Raw genomic sequence first — 14917 nt, 5'->3', positions numbered from 1 at the left:
CCCCATGCCAATCGCTAGGTATGGTGAAGGGTATGTTATGATGTGGGGTATGGTGAAGGGTATGTGATGATGAGGAGGGGGGGGGTATTTTAATCCCAAAGGCCAAGGGAACTTTATCAGGATGCATAGTATCCTGGATCCATGAAATAGCTGGACCTCAAAAATAATAATCTGCCTGCCTCTATGGGAATTTAACATAGAGGTCATACTGACTTTTATTGCCAGCGGTTTAGACATTAATGGGTGTGTGTTGAGTTATTTTGAGGGGACAGCACATTTACCCTGTTATACAAGCTGTACACTTAATACTTTTTAGCATAATATACATTGTAGCAAAGTGTAATTTCTTCAGTGTTGCCCCATTTAAAGATATAATGAAATATTTACTAAAATGTGAGAGGTGTACTCACTTTAGTGAGGTACTGTATATCTGTTTATTAAAATATTTGAGTGACTCACTACAAGGGTTAGTGTTCTACTGGTCGTGACTGTTTTCCCAAGATGGCGCCTGCCTGTATAGGCGAACGGTACTGTATTTCTAGACCCTTGGCAATTTTAGACCCTTTTCAGGGGGGCTCAAGAAACATAGTGTTGGCCAATCAGAGGTGGTTATGGTGTCAGACTCCCACCTTTGGCTGAGTCTCTATCTGATCTGTTAGAGGGAGAGCAGGAAACGGTTGTGTAGTTTAAGGTTGGTAGTCGCCAGAGAAGAAGGTGGTCATTTTATGGTGCAGATCAGAACCCAAATTGAAATGTAAGCAACTGAAATTGCTGAATGTTAGAACATTACAGATAGACTTGGATCACAGAGCTGTTGTAAACAGGGACTGTGAGGTTACTTTTAGAAAAACCACCTTCAGCCATAACGCATCTAATAAAGGTAGAAAATGGAGCGCCGTAGTTTGGATACCCCTGTATTAAAGGTAGTGCCGTATAGAACATACTACCCCCAACTATAAGGGAATGTCCCACTCTGGCCAGGTAAAGCTGTGACTTAGAACTAACCAAACATACGACCACCTCTAACTGTAAGCTGTACCATATTAGCCCAGTAGAGCATACTAATGAATTGTCCTGTTTTTCTTTTCTTTCTTTCTGTTTCTCCTTGTTTTATATAGCAAATGTTATTATTGTATATATTTTGTCATTTTTAATTGTAACTTCAACCTGCCTAATGGACTACAGATGCATATTAGCCCCCGGGCTACAATCTGGCATTTTTACGTGTACTGCTGTACATGTTCATCAATGTGCCTTGTCCTGAAATAATAAAAAATAAAATTGCTCATTGCTGTGATTTAGCAAGGGGTGGGGTTGACACTTTTACAAGGCACTGTATCCGTGTCATATTCTCATTAGGGGCTGAGCCCCCCTAAAGGTCTGATCCTAGAATCGCCCCTGTTCTATACTATCTTTTTAATGAACATGTACAAAGATCTCGTTGCTGGGGTTTACATATAGGGACCCTCATTATGCTACCATGGAAGTGAGGTGATATTTTGAGCCTTGTTAGTGGTGTAGAAATAGAGATTTATTTTTACTTTCCCCTCTGTCCCGACGACTAGCGTTATAAGCTAATTAGCAGTTAGCACTAAAACTGGTCACATTAGATTAGCATGAAAACATATCCCAGAGAACGGTTGACTTGGTACACACGTGTTATTAACCCCTAGGGTTATTTTTCAGCCGGATGTGTCTTTTAAAGGTGCAATATGTAATACTGACAGCTAGTGTTTAAAAAAGTTACTGCAGTACAAATTCAAAATACTGGAGAGAGCCATCTCGCAACGTTAGCCAGGACCAGTCGCCATCACTTTACTGGCTATGTCTCAGTTGTTTTTGCGAGTAACCAACTCGGGTACTGTAGCTATATAATTCAATGTGTGTGAGTACACAAATGTTGAAATGACATAAAATGCCCATCCCTAGTAGCTGTGATAAATTAGCCTGAAGCTAATGCTAACCTGTTTAGGAGAAAATAAGCCAACTCTGCGTCCTTTTGGGCTCTAAGCTGTCTCCATCTTTCAAATACATCTCCAATATTTACCAGGGGGTTGTTACGTCTCTGGTCACGCAACTGTTAGAAACATGCTGTTTTCTTTTTTTATGTCATGTAGAATCTATCTCAGTTGATCCTGTTGGTTTGTTTGCTGTTTTCATGGCTGTACTACCGTTACAGCTGTAGCGCGCTGTCGCTTATTTTTCCAATGTTTATGTTGATTTTGGTTTTCTCCCCACATATTTAAAGCTTTTCCCATATTTTGGTCACTTTCTTCAACGTTCTTGTATCAGTTCTTTTATTACATGCTATATAATTGAATAAAACACCCAAATTCAATGAAAGCCGTGAACTGATCATTTATTTTGCCTGTGAAGAGTAATGGTTGTATGGAACCATCCACCTTACATATATTATAGAAACTCTTTGTTAATGGGTCAAATTTGACTCAAGGACAACAGGAGGGCAGACAGACAGAAAAGATATCATGAAGCTGAATACAACTGTAACAGCTGAATGTTTAGTGAACAGTTTAAAGTCTGAATGATGTCTGTAGTGTAAATGATGTGGGAGGAGTAGCATTCCTAAATGGAAGATGCCTGAAGAGGATTTAAAGATTGTTCTATTGACTTTTAATGTAAAATAAAAATGTAAAAAAGCTCAATATTTAAAAAAAGTATAATTAGCAGAAAAACAATTGAGCCATCATGTGCGTAAAGAGCTGGGGTCTCATTTATAAAACTCTGTGTAGGATGCTTACTAAAAGTGTATGTACGGCTGAATGCCAAAAATGGTGTACGCCAAAAAATTCTGATTGATAAAACTGTGTTTACGCACACCTGTAAGCAGTGTTCCTTTTATAAATCAGAGATTACCTACAGGTGTGCATACTTGAATCAGCTTCTTATCCCGCCCTGTACACGCCCAATTATTAAGCATAAATAGTCAAAGCACCTCATGAATGCTGATCAGTTCTTTACACCGAATCATGACGACTGGCAGAGACTGGCCTGTTCTTGCACAGTGTAGGGAACCCTGATCCATAGACTACCTTCATTAATAATACCTTTCAATATATATATATATATATATACAGTACAGGCCAAAAGTTTGCACACACCTTCTCATTCAATGTGTTTCTTTATTTTCATGACTATTTACATTGTAGATTCTCACTGAAGGCATCAAAACTATGAATGAACACATATGGAATTATGTACTTAAAAAAAAAGTGTGAAATAACTGAAAACATGTCTTATATTTTAGATTCTTCAAAGTAGCCACCCTTTGCTTTTTTTGATAACTCTGCAAACCCTTGGTGTTCTCTCAATGAGCTTCATGAGGTAATCACCTGAAATGGTTTTACCTTCACAGGTGTGCTTTGTCAGGGTAAATAAGAGGAATTATTTCCCTTATTAATAAAAAAGCAAAGGGTGGCTACTTTGAATAATCTAAAATATAAGACATGTTTTCAGTTATTTCACACTTTTTTGTTAAGTACATAATTCCAAATGTGTTCATTCATAGTTTTGATGCCTTTAGTGAGAATCTACAATGTAAATAGTCATGAAAATAAAAAGGAAACGCATTGAATGAGAAGGTATATATATATATATATATATATATATATATATATATAATAGAAAACATAGCAACAGACAAATACAAGACAGAACTATCCAATAAGAAATGAGTCCAACAGTCAGAGTTCTGTTCAGATATTAGAGATATTAGCAGATATTAGAGATATTTGCAGAATTTAGAGATATTTGCAGATATTAGAGATATTAGCACATAGACTAAAACACACAGAGCCTTTAAAAAGGTGTTATAGTGAGATCAGTAAGCAGTAGAATGTAGTAGAGGAAGCTCCGTTTCTATCAGCTACACACACACACACACACACACACACACACACACACACACACACACACACACACACACATATATATGTAGTGTATATATAATAAACAGTATGTGTGTGTGTAGTTCCCCTCCTAAGCTCCAGGCGGCGCCACTGGCCTTCTTTCATTTTTAAACTTTTATTGTGAAAAGCCCTGACTAGGAGGAAGCGGAAATGCCGTTGTTCCCCTGTGCTGGCGGTAGGATAGCTGTGTAGTTTGTTAGCTGCTGATCTTATTGGACCGTTTTAGGACACAGAGCTCGAGGTAAAGACACACACACACTCAGGTAAAGCCTCTAATGACTGCTCTTTATCACGGAGATCAAAGCGAGGAGAAGGCTGAGCTGCGCATGCGCCGACACTCTTTTTCAGGTGGGCTCCGTGTGTTGCTCCTCTGACTGGATTAGCAGCATTCCAGGTGTGTGTGTGTGTGTGTGTGTGTGTGTGTGTGTGTGTGTGTGTGTGTGTGTGTGTGTGTGTGTGTGTGTGTGTGTGTGTGTGTGTGTGTGTGTGTGTGTGTGTGTGTGTGTGTGTGTAGCTGATAGAAACGGAGCTTCCTCTACTACATTCTACTGCTTACTGATCTCACTACAACACCTTTTTAAAGGCTCTGTGTGTTTTAGTCTATCAGCAAATATCTCTAATATCTGCTAGTATCTCTAATATCTGAACAGAACTCTGACTGTTGGACTCATTTCTTATTGGATAGTTTTGTCTTTTATTTTTCTGTCTGTTGCTATGTTCTCTATGCTGCTATGGACCGTGTTTTGTGTCCTGAATGAAGTATAAAGTAAAGTGTGTGTTGAGCTCTCAGTAGGTGTGTATCTTCTAGTTGAGTGTGTGTCTGTTTTTGTGTCTGTGTTTGTGTCTGTGTTTGTGTCTGTGTTTGTGTGTGTGTATCTTCTAGTTGAGTCGTTGTGGGCTGATGATTAATTTCTATATCTGATATCTGGGTTTATCCCTCGCAGTGGCTCAAAAAGTGAGTATGCGCTATATGGGGCGCAGCACCATGAGGGTGCCAAAGTTATGGTGAAAAATAACAATAAAAATATGTTCTATATGTAGCTGCTTTTGTGCATTTCTGAATCATTTCTGCATTTCCTCAATGTTATTATATAACATTTTAGAAGCCTAACAGGCTAGAGTAGGAGCCCTGTCTCATGAGATTACATCATAGAATGTTGAGATTAGGGTTGTGCCACTGAATGGGAAATTGACAAGTGTGTTGGTCTTAAACTAGTAAAGACACAAAGACAGGACATAGGGCTCCTTAAGTGGAAGCTACTTTTTCCCCCTTTACGTGCAACCTATTTGTGAAAAAGACCATTGCTTTGAGCAGACTGGATTGGCTGTAGTGATACATTCTCTCTCTCCCTGTCGGCTGTAGCTCGCTCTACCTTCTAGTAACGCTGGACACGGTGGTCTCTAGTGAGAGAGAAAGAAGCGTTAACGTGGAACCCTATCACACTTTCCTTTCTCCCCTCATTGGACTAAGTTTGTCAACACTACTCAGTAAGTCAGTCTGAGGTCCTGTAGGTACGGGACGATGTCATGCAGGATTTATGAATGTACGTTAGCAACAGTAGGCTAATTCACCAGGGTGCTATTTTATGTGTGAGCTAATATTGCGCATCTGTTCATGTGCGCTGCAAGAGTTATGTTTCTGTTTATTGAATGCGTTATTCAGTGCAAACATAACCGAGAATGTAGTTTAAATTCAGTAATGATGGTATGTTAGGTTATTACTGTCGCTCTGTTGAAGGCAAACGTCCCACTGAACTGTCGCTACGCGGATGGAGAGATCGGAGCAGCCAAATATTCATGTTAACAGACTAGCTAGCGTTAGCTAACACTGGGAATGTAGCAGCCAAATATTCATGTTAACAGACTAGCTAGCGTTAGCTAACACTGGGAATGTAGCAGCCAAATATTCATGTTAACAGACTAGCTAGCGTTAGCTAACACTTGATGTGTGTCTCAAATCGCGCACTTCCCGTAGTGCACTAAGGGAAGTGCACTTCGTACACTATGTACTTACTTGCATAGTGCGTAAAATTTGACGGGGGAGTATTGTCTCAAATCGCGCACTGCCTTATGTACTTACCGGAAGTGACGATCAAAACATCTCAGTCCTCCTCCTTCTTCTTCTGTGAAATTGTGAATTATACCCAGGGCAGAGCATTCTCACCACCTGTTGTCACCATACATTTCTGCCTTGTTCATCAAAATGAATGGGATTGTTTTTATTGTTGCCCTCTGTTTTATGCAACCGTAAACATCCAGGTATGATGATATTCATGCTTTTGCTCTTAATTCATTGTAAAAAAAAAAAAAAAAAAAAAAAAAATGGCCATTTTGAGTTATTTAGCAAAATTGGAGCAATTAAAATGGTGTCCAACTGACATATAACGTTAACATAGAAAATAGTCATATTATATGTTTATATAAAGGGTGTTTATTGCAATAGCTATTAATTACAGTGACAATACAAGAGTGAAAGCAGAGGCAACACAATAGACATTTAAATAGATCCTATTGTTCTATTCATTGCTGGCCCTGTATTTTGATGGTGATTTGAGGGGGGACTTCAGACTCTACAGCAGGATCCTTTAACGGTACATCCTCGGTACGGCGTGGGACCCGTCATCGAGGCCCTCGTCTTCCTCTTCTGGCTCGCCAGCGGTACATCTGATCGTGGTTTAGCCAGAGCCTGTCCACAAGACCAGCAGGGAAATCCTCTCTCTCCTCCCCCATAGGAGGAGGACTTCCCTCAAGTTGGCAGCATTGTCCGTGTCCCTAACGATTATATAAGTCAGATCAGGACAGAAACTGCACTGTTAATATGATATAACGTAGCATACATTAACGTACTGTAACATCACTACTAACGTTGGCAGCTTAATGTATATTTACCAGATCACACATCTTACGCTAAAATCGTCTGCAGTGAGGACGATAGTTTAAAAACAACAACCGTATACCACAACACATGTAACGTTAGCTAGGTTATCACTGATTTGTCAGTGGTTAAACCAAAGAGCATAGCTACAAGTACCGGTAACTTCGCCGCTGTTAGCTAGCTAAGGTTAGCTAAAGCTAGCTTAATAGCACGTCAAATTACGATGCAAATAAACGTTATAATTTGCGGTAAAAAAATCATCACTGACTGCAAAATTAACCACACATACATGAACAGGTTGCGTATATGTTAAACAAGTATAGCAAAAAGACTAATGTTGAACTTACATTTGGGTCTCGCTGTCGCGTATTCGGCCGCCATTATCGAAAGTATATGTATATATATATATATATATATATATATATATATATATATATAAGGTATTTCACCTTTTATATATGCTTTCATGCTGCATCGCTTACAGAGAATAAGCTGAACAGTGGGCTGGGTCTAACGTTAGCCGGCTGGGTCTAACGTTAGCCGGCTGGGTCTAACGTTAGCCGGCTGGGTCTAACGTTAGCGGTCCGCTGCCCGGGATTGCGGGCGGAAAAATGTATCGTTTCGAATCGGTAACATAGACGTAATGAGTGTCACATAACGTGAACTAACATGGCATTTTAGTTTGTTTGAGTTTTAACTTGTCCAGTGGGACAAGTAAATTTCTCTTCCACTTGCCCTACAAAAAATCCACTTGTCCTGGACAAGTGGACAAGCCTTAATGTCGAGCCCTGAGTTGCATGCAGTCATTGAGGAAGTGGTTTAAAGTACTCCGGATGAGGCACAAAGAAGAACTCTGATGCACAGATGGTTAAGTTTCAGTCTTTAAGTGTAGACATTATGTACCAGACAGTTGGTAGAAAAACAGGAAATGTGTATCAGAAAAGGAAGCTGTGCAACACAGGTGGCCCCTGCTCGATTATGGAAAGTATCAATAATCACCATTATTTTACACCGTTACTCATTGACTTTTGGAAAAGACGTTGTAGTTATTGAATTTAAAAAAAACAAAAGGTGAAACAGGGCTCCAGACTAACTTTTTTCCTTGGTTGCACTGGTGCGCCTAACTTTTTTTATTTAGGTGCACCCAAATTTTTCCTTGCGTCGCCTTTAATGCCACAATTTCAAGGTCACCTTTTTTTTTTAATCACACTCCATATACATTCATATATATTATGTCAATTATTTTAAACAAGAATAAGGAGTTGGTACATTTTTTTTTTTTTTAAAGTCTTATAGCGTACAGCATACATACATACATATACACATACACACACATATATATGTATATACACACATACATAAATATATATATATATATATATATATATATATATATATATTTATATATATATAAAAGTTAATGTCAAGCCCTGCAACTCTCTGCACTGAGCACAAACACTACTGCACAATATACAATATAAGAGAGCAAGACTAACCCAGATAAGAAAATATTTGCTGCCTTTGTGTTTTATGTAACCTGCTTTTAAAAATCAGCTGCTGTGGGTGATCGGCAGTCAGTGTCTGTACTCATGAGGTGCATGAACAGTAATAGATTCCTTGCTGCTAGTAAACTAGCTTTGAAGAAGACTCCAGGGACTCTGTCTAGTCTTTGGTAGTCATCCTAACAGCTTCTCTTGTTGTTGTTTTAGTTGTGTGTGGATGTGAGGAGAACGAGAGGAGACAGCAGATCCTTAATATCTCTGCATGCTTTGATTTGGACTGAACAGAATCCAGAGTGAGTCCAGCAGCCCCAGTGGAGATCTGAGAGGAATGGAGGAGGACAACCAGAACCAGGAGCAGCACAGCAACCAGGTCCCCAGGAGACCCGCAGCAGACTGGGACTCTGATACCAACGAGGTCCCCAGGAGACCAGCAGCAGACTGGGACTCTGATACCAACGAGGTCCCCAGGAGACCAGCAGCAGACTGGGACTCTGATACCAACGAGGTCCCCAGGAGACCAGCAGCAGACTGGGACTCTGATACCAACGAGGTCCCCAGGAGACCAGCAGCAGACTGGGACTCTGATACCAACGAGGTCCCCAGGAGACCAGCAGCAAACTGGGACTCTGATACCAACGAGGTCCCCAGGAGACCAGCAGCAGACTGGGACTCTGATACCAGCCATGTTCAGGTCAGTGTTCAGGACACAACAACCACTCTAAAGAAACCAGGAAGAGAGTTGATGCTCCGTGGATCATTTGTTCATTCTGTTGTTAGAGATCAAATGTGGAGAACAAGATTATAATCGTTAATGAAAACAAACTAAATAATGACAACTAGGTGGGAAAAAAAATTGTCGTTAACTGAAATAAAAATAAAAATGAGGCATTACAAAAAAACTATAACTGAACTTAAACTGTAAAGTCTGTTTGCAAAACTAACTAAAATAAAATAAAATTATTGAGTAAATGTCCTTAGTTTTCATCTTTGTCAATGTCTTTCACAGAACAAATAACATTATATCTTTCAGAGTTGACATATCCCGTAGACGTATAGTTTCCAACTGGGAACCCAGAAATTCCGACATCCCACATCAAATTGAACACAACATAGTCCGTGCCCCTCGCCTGGCATCATAGCGTTACCGAAAGTTGGAAGAAAGCGGCAGAGTCCTGTCTGATTATGACTGTGTCTGACAAAAGCAAATCCCTTGTATTGGAATGTGGTAAAATATGTGGACAATTTATTAAAGGGAAAAATCCCACGAATTTGAAAGTAAATTTGAGATATATATATATATATATATATATATATATAATGTATGTGTGTTTATATATATATATGTGTATATATGTATGTATGTGTGTATATATATATATATATACAAATATATATATATATATATATATATATATATATATATATATATATATATATATATATATGTGTATATATATATGTACCGTATTTTCCGGACTATAAGTCGCACTTTTTTTCCTACTTTGGCTGGTCCTGCGACTTATAGTCAGGTGCGACTTATATATCAAAATATATATAATTTAACATGTTTTACATGTTAATTCATACTGAAAACATTACCGTCTACAGCCGAGAGAGGGCGCTCTAGGCTCGTGACAACTAGAACGCTCCTAAAGACAACTGAGAAAGAAAAGAGACAAACTGCAGGTAGTAAAATATGCAGCCCCGAAAACGGTGATGGAGCAGCAGAAAGAGAGTTTGAAATGAGGGAGAAACTTATGAGGGAGACTGGAGAAAAGGTGACTCTTACTGCAATGAAGAAAACAAAGAAAGCTAATCGGCTAATCGGCTAATCGTGGGCTGAAAGATGGCCAGAGGTGGAGGAAGGAGTCTGGAGGGGCTCGTTCACGGTGCAGCTTCGTCTCCACGCCTTTTAATACCTCCATGCTCCACGCCCTGCTAGCTAGTTGTTCTGGTGCTATTGTATAGTTCAATAACTGTTAATGTGTTACGGTAACATACCGGACACCTACCGTATTCAGCGTATTGTTCTGGGTGCTATTGTGTAGTTGAATAACTCTTGTATTTATAATCTAAATAAATGCGACTTATAGTCCGGTGCGACTTATAGTCCGAAAAATACGGTATGTGTGTATATTTATGTATGTGTATATACATATATATGTGTGTGTATGTGTATATGTATGTATGTATATATATGTATATGTATATATATATATATATGTATATGTATATGTATATATATATATATATATATATATATATATATATATATATATATATATATATATATTTTAGCCCATACGAGAGGGAGAGACAGAATGAGTGAGAGATATTTATGCATCATATTCAGCTCCTCTTTTCACCTTGTGTGTTTTAGCTACAGAGTGAGGCATCTCACTTCTGTTCCATCTTTGTTTGGAGTCGCACATGCACAGTACCTAGGTAAGGACTACTAGCCAGTCAGAAGCAGAGTATGAGGGCGGGCCCTGACAGTACCTAGGTAAGGACTACTAGCCAGTCAGAAGCAGAGTATGAGGGCGGGCCCTGACAGTACCTAGGTAAGGACTACTAGCCAGTCAGAAACAGAGTATAAGGGCCCTGACAGTACCTAAGTAAGGCCTACTAGCCAGTCAGAAACAGAGTATGAGTGCGTGCCCTGACAGTACCTAGGTAAGGACTACTAGCCAGTCAGAAGAAGAGTATGAGGCGAGCATTATAAAGTGTAACAAAATGACACACATTCATCACGGAAGTAAAGGCTGGACTACATGATGATGTTATGAAGAGTACCTTTGCTTCCATGATAACATATCAGTAAGCTGCACATATATTCCTTCATTTTGTCATAAATTATTGTATGAAGAGTTTAAATTGTGAGAGCATGCCCAAGGTTTGAAGAAGTTTGTTCACTAACTCTCTCTCTCTCTGTGTTATAGAAACAGAGAGGAGGAAAGGGACCCAAACGTCAACACTGTGACAAATCCTTCACATCATCTGAATATTTCAAGATTCATCAGAGAGTTCACACTGAAGACAAGCCTTACAGCTGTGATCAATGTGGGGCAGCTTTCACACAACAGAGTAATCTAAAAATCCATCAACGCATTCACACTGGAGACAAGCCGTATAGCTGTGATCAATGTGGGGCAGCTTTTGCACAAAAGGGTAACCTAAAAAACCATCAACGGATTCACACTGAAGAAAAGCCGTACAGCTGTGATCAATGTGGGAAAACCTTTTGTGAGAGAGGCCACCTTAAAAGACACCAGCGCATTCACACTGGAGAGAAGCCGCACAGGTGTGATCTATGTGGGAAGACTTTTACTGAGAGTAACCACCTTAAAAGACACCAGCGCATTCACACCGGAGATAAACCTCACAGCTGTGATCTGTGTGAGAAAACGTTCAAAACCCCAGAACATGCCGAAAGCCACCGACGTGTTCACACCGGAGAGAAGCCCTACTGGTGTGAACAATGTGGTAAAACCTTTTCTCACAATAGTCACCTTACAACACACAAGCGCATTCACACGGGAGAGAAGCCGTACGGCTGTGATCAATGTGGAAAAACTTTTGTTCAGAGTAGTGACCTTAAAAAACACCAGCGCATTCACACGGGAGAGAAGCCGTACTGGTGTGAACAATGTGGAAAAACCTTTGCTCAGAGTAGTAGCCTTTACTCTCACCAGCGCCTTCACACTGCCTCATAGTGAACATGTTTCAGAGTAGGGCTGTGCAGTTAATTGAAATTTATACTATGTTTACACGTGGCCGGCTATTTTCAGAAACAGACATTTCAACCTCTCCGTTTTAAAAAATAACAACGTGCACAGTTTTCAGAAAAGTGTTTGTTTACACGTACCCATGTATATATGCCGTTAAGATCATATACTGTATATGCCAAACATACACGCCAAACCTGTAGGTGGCAGTGTAACAAGAAGCTCAAGCCCACGTTAGCCAATCAAAAAGTATCCTGAATATTTGGGTATATAAAAGAAAAGTCCAGTCATACATGAGGAAAACATTTACATGATTACTTACTGAGAATGATTTATTGTTTTAGTGTGACTCATACATAGTCTCTAGTTATAAGTCGTCCCAGGCACTGGAAGTGCGAGGAACCTATAGTTTATGAAATGATTATTATTATTTTCCTGGCATGCTTTATCATTTTTTTAGTAGCTTGGGATTCTGGAAATCTCATGGCATATTTTCTTCATATCCTGTGGCTCTAGCTGGTATAATGTTATGTTATTTTATCTGTTACTTAATAAGTAAAGGAACATATGGAAACTAAAGATTTATTTGATTTATTTATCTGACATTTAGAATAACGTCAATGATTGATGATACATCCTCTGATATCACAGAGACGCACACACACACACACACACACACACACACACACACACACACACACACACACACACACACACACACACACACACACACACACACACTGAGACACTGATGATGTCATACAAAGTCAGACAATCAAAAGCAAACAGCTGATTTATTTATGTGAATAAGGTCAATGATTGAATTGTTTTAAATGTTTTGGAATGTGGAACAATTAAATGTAAATAAATGAAATAAAACGAGGCCACATGCTGATTATTAGTGACTTGATTTGGTGGAATTATTCTTCCTGTTGTGTCTGTGTAAACTCTTAATTAAAAGGAAACGTTTACGTCACTAAAAGTTCTGTTGTTGCTGCTGACAGACTCAGATTATTATTATAAGTGTCTGACAACATTATGGGATGGATCCCTACAGAGATAGACCTTTTAGTTAAAGAGTAAGATCCTTTTAGTTTAACATGAAACAGCCCCAAAATCACCATCACCAAACTCCACCAGACTCCATGTAAATAATCAGGACTTTTAGCGTGTATAGAGCCAGCATATCTCCACCAGACTCCATGTAAATAATCAGGACTTTTAGCGTGTATAGAGCCAGCATATCTCCACCAGACTCCATGTAAATAATCAGGACTTTTAGCGTGTATAGAGCCAGCATATTTCCACATGTAAATGGGTGAATTAAGGGTTTATTTCAACCAAACCAGAGTGGTGATTGTTGGAACAGTGGAAAGATGAACCAAGACGGCTTTTGGTAGTTTTATTTAGTTTCTGTCCACTTTGAATGAAGTGTGTTTTACGATGATAAAAGTCCTGATTATTTACATGGAGTCTGGTGGAAAAATAAATAAAAATGCTCAAAATGAATCTATATTTTTTAATTTTTACATTATTTTAGTTATTAAAATGCTGTAGATTATTTAATACTCAAGTGAAGTACAAGTACCTTGAGTTAAAACTTGCTGATAAGCTTGCCATTTGTTCAAAAAATACAAAATGTAACTTCATGAATTTAGTGTTTTTTAACATGTCTGCTTAGAATATAGTGTTTGGTAGCCTGGTAGTTGCCATTGTTGTGCTGGTTTACCATTGAGCTGGATTATCACAGCGTTTGAGGGGCCCCTAATTGACACGGGGCCCCAAGCACCAACGCTATCTCCGCTACTGCGTCTTGGGTTTTCTGGTTCTGCTTTAGTGTTTCTAATATATATATATATATATATATATATATATATATATATATATATATATTGTCTGTTCCATGGTGTTTGCTGTATCATTAAATGTGTTCTTCTGTTGTTGTATGGAAGAGGAGTTGGAGCAGAGTGTGAAGCCCCCCCTCCCCCCATCTCCACATGGTAGTTGATGCGTGACGTGAGAGTGTGGAAGAAGGTCTTCTGCTGTAGGTAGGTTCAATGATAGCAGCACTGCCATAGGAACCAGGGTTGTTGTGTAGCCTGTGGCTGTTAACTCTGTGACAGTTGAAGAATATATTTTAGTAAAAGGCCTTAAGCCATGCTGGCCTTGCTCTCTCTGTGTTTCCTGAGGCCTGTGAGTGATAAGACATGTGGGGGCTGCTCTGGAACAGGAGATAATGACCACAGTAACAAACAGTCTCTGGTCAGAGAAGGGGGGGGGAGAACAACCAGGAGGCCTGAGACAGGTCGGCATCAGATCCTCAACAGACTTGTTGGTGTCAGGGCGAGAGAGGGAAATTGTCTTGAAGGAAATCTGAAACTTATGCGTAAATTGGATTTTACTTGCAAAATCATTTACTAAAGTTTGTTATAGACTAAGTGAGTGAATCCTGTGTATTGATTTCTGGTCTACCATTCAACGAACACAAACTTAAAGGTGAGGTGACCAATTGGAGTCAGAAAGACTCAGAACCGGTCATAAAAACCTTCACAGTTTACATATATTAAAGTAGCATTTAGATGTCGTATCATACAGGCTAGCCCAGAGGCAGCGGAGTAGAAAAACACAATATTAACAGTAGCCTATATATCATGGGTGATTTAAGATACACATGGCAGTGATTCAAATGTTCATATCTGTTCAAGCAACTGGTAAGTAGTTGGGACGTTATAAAATGACGTTATAAAAAATCTGTTAGTTGTATAAATGTATGCATTGCATGTTTATTTTATAGTCCTTTTGCATGTGATTTGCAACCACGTTACTGCCCTTTGGGTTTTTTGGCGTGCACGCGCTAGATTGGCTTTGAAAAAAACTACAAAGGTTGAA

General features: G+C 39.2%; 1 protein-coding gene and 1 pseudogene across 1 annotated transcript in view; one reads left to right on the top strand and one right to left on the bottom strand.

Moving 5' to 3' along the window:
• The window catches only part of LOC114546103 (zinc finger protein 721-like), a 1066380-nt gene that overhangs the window by 949064 nt on the left and 102399 nt on the right, over nt 1-14917 (bottom strand). The window lies entirely within an intron of this gene.
• The window catches only part of LOC114546086 (zinc finger protein 208-like), a 110600-nt pseudogene that overhangs the window by 84723 nt on the left and 10960 nt on the right, over nt 1-14917 (top strand).

Source organism: Perca flavescens, chromosome 19 (genome assembly GCF_004354835.1).
Source record: "Perca flavescens isolate YP-PL-M2 chromosome 19, PFLA_1.0, whole genome shotgun sequence".
In the NCBI taxonomy this organism is placed as follows: domain Eukaryota; kingdom Metazoa; phylum Chordata; class Actinopteri; order Perciformes; family Percidae; genus Perca; species Perca flavescens.
The sequence above is the reverse complement of the archived record's forward strand: the minus strand, read 5'-3'. Positions and strand labels throughout refer to the sequence as shown.